Source organism: Stegostoma tigrinum, chromosome 1, assembly GCF_030684315.1.
Source record: "Stegostoma tigrinum isolate sSteTig4 chromosome 1, sSteTig4.hap1, whole genome shotgun sequence".
NCBI classification, from domain to species: Eukaryota; Metazoa; Chordata; class Chondrichthyes; order Orectolobiformes; family Stegostomatidae; genus Stegostoma; species Stegostoma tigrinum.
In genome coordinates, this window is record NC_081354.1 from 14,625,034 (window position 1) to 14,641,083 (window position 16,050).

The window sequence follows — 16,050 nt, forward strand, 5'->3', positions numbered from 1 at the left end:
TAGTTCCTTAAAATAGTGGTTCTCAAACAGATCTGCTAAACCTCTGGCATTCCCAAGTGACTTGCTGAGTGCCCTCAAAAACATTTGAAACATAGGACAAGGAGGAGAGAGTAAAGTGCAGCTTGCAATTTCATCCTGAAGAGGAGTCTGTAAGGAGAGACTGATTGTATTGTTTAGCACGAAAACCTGCTACGTTGATATCTGTAACTAATCAGATTTTTCTTAAAAGCGTTATCAAAACATTACCTACATGCAAGTCTTCTATGTTATACATTGTTATCACTTAGATGGAATGTCAGGGATTCCTAATTCATTTGTAAAGAGGTCCTTCAAAGAAAAATGTGTAAGAACTACTGCCCTAGCTCACTCCAGATTCTTTTCCATTTTCATAATAACTGTACACCCAGCCTTTATCAATGCTCATTTCCTGATGTCAAAGTTAGAATCAAAACCCAATTAAACCTTAAGTCTCAGGTGAGAATTGATGCAGTTCTCTATGGCACATCTACTGGATTTGTTACAGTTATTCACCAAGTTACTTTGATAACAGCAAGAGAGATGCTGAGAGCTCTATCAACAAAGTAGGAGTAGAAGCAACATTATGGAAATGTCATCAACTTGAACTCCAATGCGCAATTCAGACCTTTTCACGATCCTCGCTGGGTCACTATCCCAGCTAATAACATTGCAGGAGTACCACTACCACAAGGATTACAGTGGATCAAGGACAATATATGCCACGACAATGGGTAATAAATGCCAAAATATACAGGGACACACACACACATACACCACGCATAACCTAACATAGAAGGTAGCAGCAGAACGAGGCCATTCATTGTGATGATGGCTGATCATCGAGCGCAATACCCTAATCACGCCCTCCTCCAATTGATGTTGATCCTTTTCACCACAAGAGCTGTATCTACTTTGTTCCTTAAAACACAATGTCCTGGCTTCATCACTAAAATCAAACCCCATAAAGGTACTCTACATTTTACAACAATGTTGCAGGGAGTAGGTTTGACAGCACAGCTAGAGTCAAATGAGCTACAAAATGTCAATAAAATGAAATTAGGTTTAAAATTTATATACTTGCCCTTCTGCTCATGCTCATTCCCAATGCTAAGTGTAAGGTTCAATGATTTTTTTTGCCTTTAAGCTAAAGGTTGACAATGGAAATACACAGGAGTTACAGGTAGGAATAGTCAGTTGCCCATCCATTTTGGGTTAACATTTATCTATCATATAAGTAAATAGTTCTAATTAATCTGTATACACAATCTTTATCTATATTTCTGATCAGATTGGGGTTGCTAATTGAATGGTTGAGTTCCCAGGGTCAGCACTGGGGAGGCATGATGATAAGATCTCTTTGGAGGCTGAGGGGTGACCTTATAGAGGTTTATAAAATCATGAGGGGCATAGATAAGGTGAATAGCAAAAGTCCTTTCCCCAGGGTGGGTGATTTCGAAACAAGGCAGGCTATTTTTAAGGCAAAAGGAGAAAGACTTAAAAAGGGACTTGAGGGACAACTTTTTCCCCACACAGAAGGTGGTTCATATGTGGAATGATCTGCCAGAGGACATGTTTGATGCACGTACAGTCATAAAATTTAAAAGACGTTTGGATAGATACATGAATAGTTAAGGTTTAAGAGGGATATGGGCCAAACACAAGCAAGTGGGACGAATTTAGTTTGGGAAATTTGGTCAGTGTGGATAAGTTCTGTGCTGTATGACTATGACTGCAGACACTTCAGTTAGAAAACTGAATCAGTGATGATGGGAACTGCAGATGCTGTAGAATCCAAGATAACAAAGTGTGGGGCTGGATGAACACAGCAGGCCAAGCAGCATCTCAGCTGTACAAAAGCTGACGTTTTGGGCCTCTCTGATGAAGGGTCTAGGCCCGAAACGTCAGCTTTTGTGCTCCTGAGATGCTGCTTGGCCTGCTGTATTCATCCAGACCCACACTTTGTTAAGTTAGAAAACTGATTGTTCATTGCCTAGTATGACAATTCTCTGAAAGCAAAGAAAATCAAGAAATACACTTATATACCACCTTTCACAATCTCAGAATATCTAAAAATGCATAAAGTCAACTAAGTACTTCTGAAGTTCAGTCACTATTGTCATGACGTAAGCATGCAACCAAACTCCAACTTCACTGTGATAACAGTGCAGAGCTGGATGAACACTGCAGGCCAAGCAGCAGAGGAGCAGGAAGGCTAACGTTTCAGGCCTAGACCCTTCTTCAGATACCACCTTCACGGTCTCAACTACTGAAGCCCCACAGAAGCAAAGTGAAAACGTTTAGCATGATGTATCTCTGCAGTTACAAATGCAGAATTTACCAAAAGGAGTCAGAAGTTCCAGAATCCCAATCCCACAAATTAATGGAGGAGGGAGGGGAAATACATATCTGAGTAGCAAATGCTCACTGTAGGGATTTCCATTTTAATCATTCATTTTATAGGCAAATTAGACGATTCACCAGCACCAAATATTGTGGATTTTGTGCTTGCAATAGTGTCGTTTCTAGCCAAATGCATGGACCTGTGAAAGAAAGGAAAATGTCAATGAAGAGTGTGTGCTACAGTTCACACAGGAAGTTCAAGTTGCTGTGGCAACACACATTTCTACATTGTTGGCAGATAGTAACAGTCAAGCTTCCAACCTTGTTCCCATTGCTAACCAGGAAGCTCTCCTGGCTTTTGGCATTTGCTATTGGAAACATTTACAGATTGATATTGAACAAGTTTGGCTGCATTACAAACGCATCTTCCTTGGCCATCAAGTCCTGGAGCGAGATTTGAATCTAAATTTTCTGTCCCTGAGGCAGGGACATTACCTAATGTGCCACAAGTCCTCCACTTTGCACCTTAAATAAAGAGCAGTGTTGTTGCTTTTATGCTGTTTGCTACTTCATGGTTGTGACATTTTGTAAATGTAAGCAGTTTGATTGTTTGCATTTGTGTGGGTGTCTGGTTTCTGACTGGTAAAACAGTAACTTTTCACACCTCATAGGTATTTAAAGAAATTAATTGAAATAATAAGTTTTTGATATCATAAGTGAAAACGGATATTTAAGAAATGCTGCGGGTATCACTCAATTATGATCATTAAGAATTTGCTAAACAATTCTAACTCCTCCTCATCCCTGTGCCTTGTTCACAGCTTACATTTATAACAATTCAGAGAGAACAAAAAATTAATATATGATGTGAAACACATTCCAACTCCCATAATTAGAACCCTCACATTACTGTCCATCTCCAGCAATGCTACCTGCATACCTGGTTGGGGATTTGGTGACGGTGACGGTGGTGGTGGGGGGGTGGTGGGTTGCTGGGGGTGGTGAATGACAAAAATTTATATTTAGGCGTAATATTGTAAGTTACAACCAGCTTGTTTAGGAACGATTTCATGAAAGACTTGTCCACACAAATGTCAGTGGAAATCTAGAAGTCAAACTAATTCCTAAAAGCTGCTGAGTCTAGGTCAATCCAAAATTTCAAGACCGGTGTTTTAATAGGCCAGGTATGACAGGTTACGTAACTGGGTAAGTGGAGTTAAGGCACAAATGAGTAACAATGTGGGTTTGAAAGGCTGAATGGTCCACTCGGGTTTCAAAATCCAAAGTGAGATAATTTTCCAATTCCAACTATTAATACATGGACTACTCAGAGTCTGTGCGCATGCACGTGTGAGGGTGAGTAGTGCATGTTGGGGGTGCGTGCCTGTGCGGGTGGGGAGGGGTGCACGTGTATGTGGTGTCTGATAAGCTGAATTGCCATTCCAGAATCAGCACAAGCATGATGAATGGCCTCCTCTTCTGTTATAGCTATTCTATGATTCTGTAAGAAAATGCACATAAGCAAACAAGTCAGAATCAGTGCTTATTATTAGAAATGAAACGCACGTTCAAAAAACACAAAACTGTTGGTCTAGGTTCTAAATTCAGGGCTATCCTGCCTGTGATTTTTGTAACAATATGTGTAAAGATTTTCTCAAGCCAGACTCTTTATATAGCTGCCATATGTCGTTGTTGAATCCGATTATTGTATTATTTTAAATGACAGTGATTGATTATGTGTATTAAGGAAATTGATATCAAAGAGCACTCTCTGAGAACATTTCCTAGCACCTTGAAAAATAGCCTGTCATTTTCTCAGTGTCTTGTTACATTAGGATTGATACAAAACTATAATGCTTGTACATTTAAATCAGACATTACTCCGGAGTGGAATCTTTTACAGTGCTTCAGAATATCCTAAAGCTGCCATTTATTTTATTTTTCAGATATATTCTCCACAGCCACTTTAAAATCCTATTACGCACTAAAGGAGCCAGTCATCTCACTGCTGGTGTCTTGTCTCACTGCAAGCCTTGGCATTTTCTCTCAGCTACTAGAAGTTTAAAAAAGATCCTCACTGTGGACTGAAAACAGATCAAAACTAAGGCTCAGTGCTCATAGTTCCAAGGGATTCTTCTGATTTTTGGAGTACATTTCCAGTTACAGACCCACGTTGTCCTGCCTGTTGAGTAATTTGCATGCACAAAGTGAGGAACAACTGAAAGGTTCCATACATTTTGTAATCCAATGCAAAATTCAAAGCACAGTTCATTCACCAGCTGTCCCTTATCTTATCCCTCTTAAAGTCTCTCATTTGAACAAGTCACCCATTCTCTACCCCTGAAGAAATGCTGTGGTAGTACGACATTATGACTGCAGTGATCTACCCGGGACCTCAGCCAAAAGGACAATATTCAGGATTAAGTGCAGACAGCAAGCACCAGATTATCTGGATGTGGGAGTAACACCAGTAGATGCTCACAGACACACTTGGAAGTCAAAATCTTGAAAAAAAAAAGATTTTATTAGGCTAGGGGTCAGCAAGATAATAGCCTGTTTTTAAACTTAGTCAAGAACACAATCTGCTAAAATGCTCCATAGCTGTTGCTCAAAAGTCAGTAATAATACAAGGAAAAAATGGGAGATTAGCACATTTGTATTTGCTTAAATAGGAAGATTAATGTCAAAAATAGTTGATTTAAATAATAATTTCTTTTTGATGTGTTTTCTGTTGTGGATTTCTTTGGAGAGTCATTCACACGAATTCTTAATTAACTGCGTGTGACTCCAGTGCTACAGTCTGCCAACCCTTGCACTTCGCAAATATATTTGATTGTCAATGACAGCATTAGGTTTGTTGCTTGAAGATCTGCATTATTTTTAAGTCATTCCAACCCAGGCGTACAAACAGGCAAATGATGTCAATTTGGATCTCAGCCAGTTAGAGAGACAGAAACCAATACACTTTTCTCTGAAATAACAGGAACTACAGATGCTGGAGAATCAAAGATAACAAGCTGTGAAGCTGGATGAACACAGAGGGTCAAGCAGCATCTCAGGAGCACAAAAGCTGACGTTTCGGGCCTAGACCCTTCATCAGAGAGGGGGATGGGGAGAGGGTTCTGGAATAAATAGGGAGAGGGGGGAGGCGGACTGAGGGTGAATAGAGGAGAAGACAGGTAGAGAGGACAGAATGGGGGGGGGGGGGGGTGGTAGGTCAGTCCGGGAAGGACGGACAGGTCAAGGAGGTGGGATGAGGTTAGTAGGTAGGAAATGGAGGTGCGGCTTGAGGTGGGAGGAGGGGATGGGTGAGAGGACGAACAGGTTAGGGAGGCGGGGATGAGCTGGGCTGGTTTTGGGATGCAGTAGGGGGAGGGGAGATTTTGAAGCTTGTGGAGACCACATTGATACCATTGGGCTGCAGGGTTCCGAAGTGGAATATGAGTTGCTGTTCCTGCAACCTTCTGGTGGCATCATTGTGGCACTGCAGGAGGCCCAGGATGGACATGTGGTCTAAGGAATGGGAGGGGGGGGCGCAGTTAAAATGGTTCGCGACTGGATGAAGTTTATTAGCTCTGTCTTACAGAGCTTTCCATATTTTCCCCTTTATATAGATCCAGTCAATTAATTCATCAATTAACCCTAATCACCGACCTAACAACGTGTTACGTTACTTAGGATGTGAGAAATGATCTTCATCCCACCATCTAGTAAAAAGGACCCCCGTGAACCTCTGGACCATGAGTTCACCTGCAGTTCTATCAACTTGTATTTTGCACTCAGAATAGATTCCACAGCTCCACAATTCCAGCCTTAAGAAATTATTGAACAATTACATTGGTGAGTATTTTAATTGTTTTCAATTGTAACACTCAGTGTGGTGTAGATTAAACAGGTTATAAAACATAATAAGCTATCTAAAGATCAATTATGAGGCAGTTGCTGAGTCTTGTGAGAGACATGAGCTGAAACATAATGCCTTTTAATTTGCTACTAACCATCTATAAGTGTGACACAGCATTGCTGAAGATGAAGTGGAAACAAAACATTAATCCTACACACCTACTTTTTGGATTTAAAAGGAATTTATTCTTTAACATGACACTTCTGGCATCAGAATAATTAATACTTTGGCTGTACTAGCAGAAAGAGATGGAGATTAGAGTGGGAGCTTTAGCAAATCAGAAACGTTAAATAGTTTTACTTTGCTGAGAACGGAATAAATCTTCCTCTAATGCATCAAATAAAAATTTACAGTTTATTTCAATGTTTTTAAATTAATTACTAACCAAGTACAACCTTAATCCTTCAGCCAACTCACCTTGACTGCCATTTAGGAATACAGTACAGTTAGCAGGTTGTCCACTCCCTCATGTTTCCTCCTTCCTCAAAAGACTGTCCTAATACAACACTTTTTAATCCTCCTGTCAGGACTGCCATCAGTGCAGGACCCCCTTAACTCGCTAAGCTCCTCCATCAGAATCTGCATGCATTCAAAAGGCGATCGGGTTATCACTGAGTCATTGTCACTTCTGCTCCTTCCAACCAAGACAGCATCCTAAGACCATAAGATGTGGGAGCAGAAAGAAGGAGGCCATTCAGCTCGGCAAGTCTGCTCCGCCATTCAATGAAATCATCGCCAATCTGATCATTCGCACCTTTCCTTTCCTGCCTTTGCCCCAATTCCCTTACTGATTAAAAAAATTCAGGTCCCCTCTTGTTGTTCTAAGCTCCAATGAGTACAAGCCCAACCTACTCAACTTCTCATCAGAAGTTCCCTTCATAGCCAGAATCAGCCGACTGAACCTTCTCTGGACTGTCGCCAGTATGTCAATCCTTAGATTAAGGGACCAAAACTGCTCACTATTCCAGGTGTGGTCCATGGAACTAATTCCTTGTATAGCCTTAGCACAAAGATTTGACCTATGCTCCTCAGCTCCTCTTGCGACATGACACCACCAACCCAGCTGCAGGAAGGTAAAAGAACTAGCTCTCTAACAATAGAGAGGCAGTTCCGTGGTTAGCACTGCTGCCTCACAGTGCCAGGGGCCTGGGTTCAATTCCACCCGAGGGCAACTGTGTGTGGAGTTTGCACATTCTCCCTGTGTCTGTGTGGGTACTCCAGTTTCCTCCCACAATCCACAGATGTGCAGGTAGGTGGATTGGCCATGGTCACTTTCCCATAGTGCCCAGGGATATTTAGGTTAGGTGGGTTCAACGCGGGAAATTGGGCGAATGTGTCTGCGTGGGATGGTCTTCGGAGGAGCAGTGTGGACTTGTTGGGCCAAATAGCCTGTTTTCACACTGTAGGGATTCTATGATTCTATGAATATCAGTTCTAAAAAAATCAAGTGTTTTATAAAGTAAACTGTAACCATGTGTAACAAAATAATTTGAAAGAAAATCTACATATGAATACCTTAAACATAGGGTGCAGACAGAGACATGTATCAACATCCATGGTTAACTCATAGTTGCTGTTTGTTTTCTTTGATTCAATGGGATTTGTGGGATATCATTATCACAGAAAAGACCAGTGCCTGGTCAATAGGATTAATGCAAAACACAGAGACTGATCTCTGTTACAACTGCTGCAACCTTAATGGACAAGACAAGGGAAAAAATGCCCTGGAGTGCCTTACAACCAATGAAGTACTTTGAAGTGCAGTATCATGTCAAACACTGCCTTAGAGGCTCATGCTCACAGCTGCAGAGAAAAGTATCTCACTAATTATACGGTCCCCTGCAATGAAAATATTCCTATTTCCTTCCCTCACTTGAACAGTCCCTGTAGCATGATGCTGTGGTCAGTATGCTCATCTTCCCAGCAGTCCACACTCTTGTCTACACAGCTTGTGAGAACCTCATAACTACTGCTTTATTGAAGGGGCCAAGGTTCCTTGTATACTACTGCTGGGTTCCCATAGCTGCCTCACTGGCAGTCAGACTTTCCTGATCAGAGACCAAACTTGAATTCCACAGCCTGAAGGGTGAGACTACCTATGGGCAAAATACCCAGGTAGCTTTCCCTTTTCCTGATGTGTTGTAACATCATCACTCAGATTCCTGCTCTTCAGCTCAGATCCAAAGCTCCTCAAGCTGCAATCACTTAATATAGATGTGTTTATTCCATATTACCTTGGTTTCCAGCAGCTCTTACACACTACATCCTCATTATTCATTACCAGGTCTGAAACAGCTTCATCCCAGGTTGGATTATTCTAGGAAACAGCCACAAATACACTCTGAATTCTTCTTCATGGCTAGATCTGCCAATTGGATTTTCCCAATCTACAAAAAGATTAAAATCACCCATGATTAATGTCCTGTCTTTTACATGCCCTCATTATGTCTTGATTTATATTCTGTCCTATAACATAGCTACAGTTAGGGATCATGTAAATCATTCTCACTAGTGTTTTCTTCCCTTTGTTATACCTACCTAACATTATACATCAAACAACTGCGCTAAAACAGATAATCTGTTCCATTCTTATTTTTCATGCAGACCTTTGCTACTTATAAAGTTTGAATATTCTAACATATAATGACAGAATTCCAACATTCTACTCAGTCTAAACTTGAGGTTATCCATAATTCTGCTACCCACATTCCAAATTATACCAAATCCTGTTCACCAATCACCATGCTAAGGTGCTTCCAGTTTTAAAGTTTTCTACCTTGTTTTCAAATCCCTCTATGGCCTCACCCCTCCCTTTGTCTCTAGAGAATCCTTTAAAGGAGGACAGATGACTGAAAACTTGGCTAACTGGTAGATTTTTATGGACGTCTTAAAATCTCAAAGATAGAAAAGAAGCAGAGAAGCCTAGACAAGGAATTCCAGAGTTTAGGATTTATGCAATTGATGATACAGTCATTAACAGTGGAGCAATTAAAATTGAGGACGCTCAAGAGGCCAGAATCAAATAAGAGCTTATCTTCGAGGGTGTGGTACTGGAGGTCACTATCAACAGAGAAAGTGAGAATGGTCAAGTCTAGAAGTAAGAGAAGTATGATTGCAAACTAAAGAAAAGACCAGATTATCTGTTTTAGCACTGTTGATTGAAGATCAAATATTGATGTAAATACCTAATAACTCCCCCTGCCCTTCTTTGAAATAGTGCTAGAGGATCTTACGCGTCCATATGACGACTGACCTGGCCTCAATATAACATTTCAAATTAGAAATGGCACCACAGTGTTGCACCAGACTTTCAGTCTAGAGCTCAAACCAAAGCTTGGCTGAGAATGTTACCACTGAGCCAAGGCATCCTAAGGTAAAACAGATTTGGTTGTGAGGCTAAAGAGCAGCGGATCTGGAGGACTAATTTGGATCTGTAATTTGCCAGAATATTACATTTTTATGCTAAAGATGCCAGTGCAAAGAAATAATAATTTTGGAAATGTATGATACGTAAAACACCTCCTGTCACCTTTTTTTTAAGGTATTGCCAGCATTTAGAATCAGATTGTACTTATGTAAAGGACAAATGCAAGAGGAAAATATACATAAAGAGCAGGACCAACAGTGCATTGATATCAGAGGGATCTTGGGGTGCAAGTCCATAGCTCCATGAAAGTGGCAACACGAGAGGGTAAGATGGTAAAGAAGGCACATGGCATGCTTGCTTTCAGTGTTCAGAGTGCATGGAGTATAAGAGTTGGACAGTCATGTTGCAGTGTATAAGACTTCAGTGAAGCCACATTTGGAGTATTGTATGCAGTTCTGGTCTCCACACTGTAAAGGAGGATGTGGAGGCTTTAGACAGGAAACAAAAATGGTTTGCCAAGATAGTATCAGAGATAATGGGAACTGCAGATGCTGGAGATTCCAAGATAATAAAATGTGAGGCTGGATGAACACAGCAGGCCAAGCAGCATCTCAGGAGCACAAAAGCTGACGTTTCGGGCCTAGACCCTTCATCAGAGAGGGGGATGGGGGGAGGGAACTGGAATAAATAGGGAGAGAGGGGGAGGCGGACCGAAGATGGAGAGTAAAGAAGATAGGTGGAGAGGGTGTAGGTGGGGAGGTAGGGAGGGGATAGGTCAGTCCAGGGAAGACGGACAGGTCAAGGAGGTGGGATGAGGTTAGTAGGTAGCTGGGGGTGCGGCTTGGGGTGGGAGGAAGGGATGGGTGAGAGGAAGAACCGGTTAGGGAGGCAGAGACAGGTTGGACTGGTTTTGGGATGCAGTGGGTGGGGGGGAAGAGCTGGGCTGGTTGTGTGGTGCAGTGGGGGGAGGGGATGAACTGGGCTGGTTTAGGGATGCAGTGGGGGAAGGGGAGATTTTGAAACTGGTGAAGTCCACATTGATACCATATGGCTGCAGGGTTCCCAGGCGGAATATGAGTTGCTGTTCCTGCAACCTTCGGGTGGCATCATTGTGGCAGTGCAGGAGGCCCATGATGGACATGTCATCAAGGCATCCCTAAACCAGCCCAGTTCATCCCCTCCCCCCACTGCACCACACAACCAGCCCAGCTCTTCCCCCCCACCCACTGCATCCCAAAACCAGTCCAACCTGTCTCTGCCTCCCTAACCGGTTCTTCCTCTCACCCATCCCTTCCTCCCACCCCAAGCCACCTACTAACCTCATCCCACCTCCTTGACCTGTCCGTCTTCCCTGGACTGACCTATCCCCTCCCTACCTCCCCACCTACACCCTCTCCACCTATCTTCTTTACTCTCCATCTTCGGTCCGCCTCCCCCTCTCTCCCTATTTATTCCAGTTCCCTCCCCCCATCCCCCTCTCTGATGAAGGGTCTAGGCCCGAAACGTCAGCTTTTGTGCTCCTGAGATGCTGCTTGGCCTGCTGTGTTCATCCAGCCTCACATTTTATTATCTTGGTTTGCCAAGATGTTCCCTGGATTGGAGCACATTAGCATAAGGAGAGGTTGGAAAGACTGGAAACATCAAATACCAGGGGGGCACAAGCTTAAAGCAAGAGGGTTAAAGTTTAAAGGAGATATACAAGGCAAGTTTTTTTTGAAACAGTAGTGGGTGCCTGGAACATACTGCCAGTGGAGGTAGTAGAAGCATCTTTAAGAGGCATTTAGACAGACACATGAACTGGCAGGGAATAGAGGGATTACAGACCACATGCAGGCAGATGGGGTTAGTTTAGAATGGAAGCTCAGTCAGCATGGACACGATGAGCTGAAGGGTCTGTTCCTATGCTGAACTATTCTCTGCTCTTTGTAAAACTTACTACCCTTCTGAGACATCTTTCTACTATGAGCTGTAGCACCTCCACTGTTAAGTAGGTGTAACTGCAGGATGAAAGTTTACATTGGCAGTCTGCAGTATTAAAGTAGGCCATTTATTGTCACAGGCCTATTCATCCATTCAGTTAGATCATGGTTGACCTATGGCCCAACCGTATAAATTCAATTTGTCCCTTAGTCACAATATAAATGTGGACTTAGGAATTTACAATGGATGTATAAAAATAAAGACAGCATGCGAGGCTCTAAAATGGAGTATGAATTATATCTGTCAGGCTTGATCCAATTGTCCCTCACCTGCTTGTCCTTGTTTCACCTCAAGTCTACATGATCTTGTTTATCCAAGTTCAATCCCACAGGAAATCAGCTCGTGAAATGAAATAGTGTATTCAGATAAGCAGCCAGCTGGTCCACAAGTATGAAATAGTCAGCCCAATAGACTGTCGGCATTCTGGCATCCCACCAGTAACATTTCTGGGGCTAAGAAGACCGCACGTGTTCAGTAGCATGATCCAAGGTGAACTGTATGGGTATTCATAAAGAAACGGTGGACATTTTGTTTCAAATTAACTGTTACAAATCTAACTGGAGCCGTGGTGCAATGTGCTGTCTTGTTCATTCTGCTGGCTTGGTTATACTTTAACCAAACACTGAGGGCAAATACTGTAACTTATGTCCCCTTTGAGCTGGAAGCTTCACTTTGTCAAGCATTGTCAGTTTCTCCTGGATATTACAGATACCACTTTAGCAGTTACCATCAAATGCGATGCTTGACAATGTTTTGCTCAACAGTAAAATCATTCATCAGCTCCAAGACACCAAACAGGTAATAAAGGTAAATTACCTCCCCTCAGACTATGCTGGCTTACTGTATTTAGGACAGCATTGAAAAGTTTAGTGACATCAGCCAAATTTCAAATTCACCAGAAATTACTTGCCCCCTGACAAACGTTCCCTTTGGTCAAAGCAGACACTTTACACGCTACATTTGACAGTTTGTAAAAACTACAAAACTGCCTTTGGTACTAGGCTGATTGGGTTTCAGCAAGTAAACTATTTCTTTGTGGCCATTACAGTTTTGATCTGTTGCTCAAAGCTGAATCTACCACGTACAAATTCTGTCCAACAATGACTTTCCTAGCCAGGGCTCTCCTAATGGGTTCTGAGAAATGGTCACTGGACCCAAAATGTCAACTCTGATTTTTTTCTTCACACATACTACCAGGCCTGCTGAGCATTTCCAGCAACTTCTGTTTTTGTTGTCTCTTAATGTCAGCTGATTACCAAAGCCATTGAAACTCTGACAAGTGGGTTTATCAATGAACTCGGTCACATTTGTTGGCGATAGTAAGATGTTTTGTACAGCAATGCCTTTGATTCCCATTTAAGGCTGTACATTTGACAGCGGCTTGTCAGTTCTTTTCAGGATGTTGCTCACGTTTTGCTAGTGAGCTGTCGGTGATTTTGACTCAGACTCAGCACTCAAAGCAGACCACAGGTTATTAATGGGACACAAATAAATAATACAACGAGAGGTCTCTTTGCTGCACGTCAACGGTCTGGAATGATGCGAATCCTTATAATTCACCACATTGTGAAATCTCAACCAGGGAGGTCTCCGTGGGGGCAGGGGTCCATCTGCAGATCAATCATTCCAATCTATGCAGTAGGTCTACGGAGTGAAATTCACAAACACAGTCCCTCCGATAGATGTGAATCCAATCGTGGCACGTGGCAATAAAATAAGAGGGAGCGAAAGTCATTTGGTTTAAATGGGGGGGGGGGGGGCGTCAACATTTCAAAATAAATAGATTTAACTCAATCTGCGTCAGTATGCATAAATTCTATTCCGAACCCCTCAAAAGTCCAGCCTGAGCGCGCCTGGGTAAAATTCGCTTTCACAGAGCAATATACAAGGAAAATATCACTGTCTATCCGACTCAAAGAATACTGGCATCTGTTGGGTTAAGTAACGTTCGGGTACAGCTCGTGGCTCTCCAGTTACAAGGGGCTTTTCAAAACATCTAGTGAGAAGACAGTTAAGTTCACATGAATCACTTACCTTCTCTCCACTAAACTTGACAGAATTCACACGCTTTTTTGTTAAGATGTTCTCACCGCAAAGAATAGGTCTTAGCAAGATTAAAAAAACATGAGAAGCGTTAACATACAAATACACCAGTGAAGTGTGTAGCTTACACAAGCACAAGTCTGTGCTGGTATTCTCGAAGATGTCCGGATACAGGCAGGAAAACTTCTGACGTTCTATTTTCCAATTGCTTCTTTCAAAAAAAATGGCAAAAGAGATCAAGCGATTCTCAGAGTCCAGCGGCGGTACAGCTTGTCTCGGTTTCTCAAGTGTTAATTTTAACTCCGAGGTTGCCTGTTAAAGTAGCAGCATCGAAGTAAGTGCTCCAGTCAGTGGACACAGAATGAAAGCTTCTCCTTCAGCTCAACTAGCTTCTGAAAGCAAACAATCCAATAGGAATCCCATTGCACGGCAGAAATCCTCACACCAATTTCCGGGTGGGACACAGCGTGAAAAATAACGCCACAGATCTCAGTTTGGGCCAACCTGGCAACCGATGGAAACAGGGATCAAGTCCTCCTTTCCTTTTAATGTTGCGTCAAAGGCTCCACTGTGCAGCGGTAACAGTGAATACAGTTCTCGACCTGACTTAGGCCAGCTTCAGAGCACAGCCGAGCGTCTGCGGGGACCAGCTGTGCAGTTTCACTGATGGGAAGATTACAGCATATTGTTGCCATTGAGTCTGCACGTGGAACGCACAAACATGTCTAATGTTCCTGGCGTCCTGAACGTCTCTGCCCTCAGAAAGAAACAGCGCGGTGCCATGGGGTTTGGCACTATTTGCCGCCTCGCCTCCGATCACTCCTGTAAACAGAAAGCTTCCAGTAGATTGCAACGGAGTTTACGACCAGCTCTCACTTTGCAACGCCAGAAGTCAATCCGTAATCTTTGTCACAGACTGGAAGCTATATCAGACAGCTCCACTTTTGTTTTCCAATGCCAAGAGGACTGCTTGGAGGAGTTGAGCATCTCAGATCGTAGTTAGCAATCTGTTCTTCTTTCAAATTTAAAAGCTACCCACACAGACACGTTTTACCTAGTGCATGGGTTTGTAAAATAAAAGCAAATTAAGCACTCAAAATCATTCTGGCAAGAAGCTGGGCGTTCAAAAAGGTAACGACTGATTACGTAGATCGGGCCTGTATTTTTTGGAACAAAGAAGGAGAGATGACCTCACTGAAATATACAAGCTTCTCAGATAACTTGTTTCCCCTTGCTAGCCAGTCTGGGACCAGAGGACATAATGCCAGAATTAGAGTTGCACGTTGTAGACAGAGATGAGGAGGAATTTCATCTCTGAGAGTGGTGAATCTGTTTTTTAAACACAAAGGGTTATGGAGGCTGGGTCATTCGGTGTATTCAAGATTTTTGTGGGTTATGGGGAAAAGGCATGAAAGTGAAGTTAAGGATCATCACATCAGCGACTTACCTCATTGAATGCTGAAACAGACTTAATGGGTGGAATGGCCAACTTCTGCTCCTATGAACCTGAAGATCTAATGGTCTTTTGACTGTCCCAAAGCAGTGCACTGACTGAAACCTTGCTTTCCCCATTCAAAGCGAAGGACAGCTAAGGAAAGTGTAGCCAACCAATTGTTCTTCAGTAATACAATTTCTCCTTTGAAGTATTTATCAGTGCCAGTAAAGCACTAGCTGGCTGTGTGTAAATTCTTCAAGCTGAAAATGGTCTTGTGCGGATTACGATATTCACCTTTCTGGCTTAACAGGAAAAGTCTTGTTGAGTTAACAATTTGAAGTGTGTTGCACAGTTGCAGCTATTTACATATTACGCGAACATGATCAACATTACTACAGAAATTGTCAGGAGCACATTGGCCTTTGGTCTATCTCCAACAAGCTTTTTCTTTATGTTGACCAGGTACTGCTGACATCATTACAGTAGGTGATGCTTACTGCACTTAACCAAGTATTAACTCTTTTAGACTGTACAAAATCCACCCCCCCCCCCCACCAAGTCTTTGTTTTCCTTATAGTTATTAAGTTGAAACATTATAGAATCCATACGGTGTGGAAGCAGGTCATTTAGCCCATCGGGTCCACGGCTCGCAAAAACCAGCTCACCCAGGCCCACCCCTATTATAACCCTGTATTTCTCATGGCTAATTCATTGAACCTACAAATCCCTGGACACTATGGGCAATTTAGTATGGCAAATTCACCTAACCTGTACAGCCTTCGCCTGTGGGAGGAAACCCACGCAGACATGAGGAGAATGTGCAAAACTCCACACAGACAGCCACCCAAGGCCAGAATCGAACCTGGGTCCCTGGCGCTGTGAGGCAGCAAAGCTAACGTCTGAGTCACCACGCTGCCCTAAACATTGCTATTGCTATACGTTTGTATGTATATTCTCATTTGC

At 42.6% G+C, this 16,050-nt stretch overlaps 1 protein-coding gene across 4 annotated transcripts in view; it reads right to left on the reverse strand.

Annotated features, from left to right (window-relative positions):
* The window catches only part of LOC125456780 (chondroitin sulfate N-acetylgalactosaminyltransferase 1-like), a 263,481-nt gene that overhangs the window by 190,229 nt on the left and 57,202 nt on the right, over window positions 1-16,050 (reverse strand). The window contains exons 1-2 of one of the 4 annotated variants that reach the window (XM_059653586.1): window positions 13,644-14,642; window positions 8,497-8,649 (exon numbers count right to left, since the gene is read on the reverse strand). The exons of 1 other annotated variant lie outside the window; for it this stretch is intronic. The gene's annotated coding sequence lies outside the window, so the exon portion shown is untranslated. Of the gene's footprint in view, window positions 1-8,496; window positions 8,650-13,643; window positions 14,643-16,050 lie in introns of those variants that run through there. 2 more of the 4 variants (XM_059653623.1, XM_059653552.1) reach the window with 2 other exon arrangements.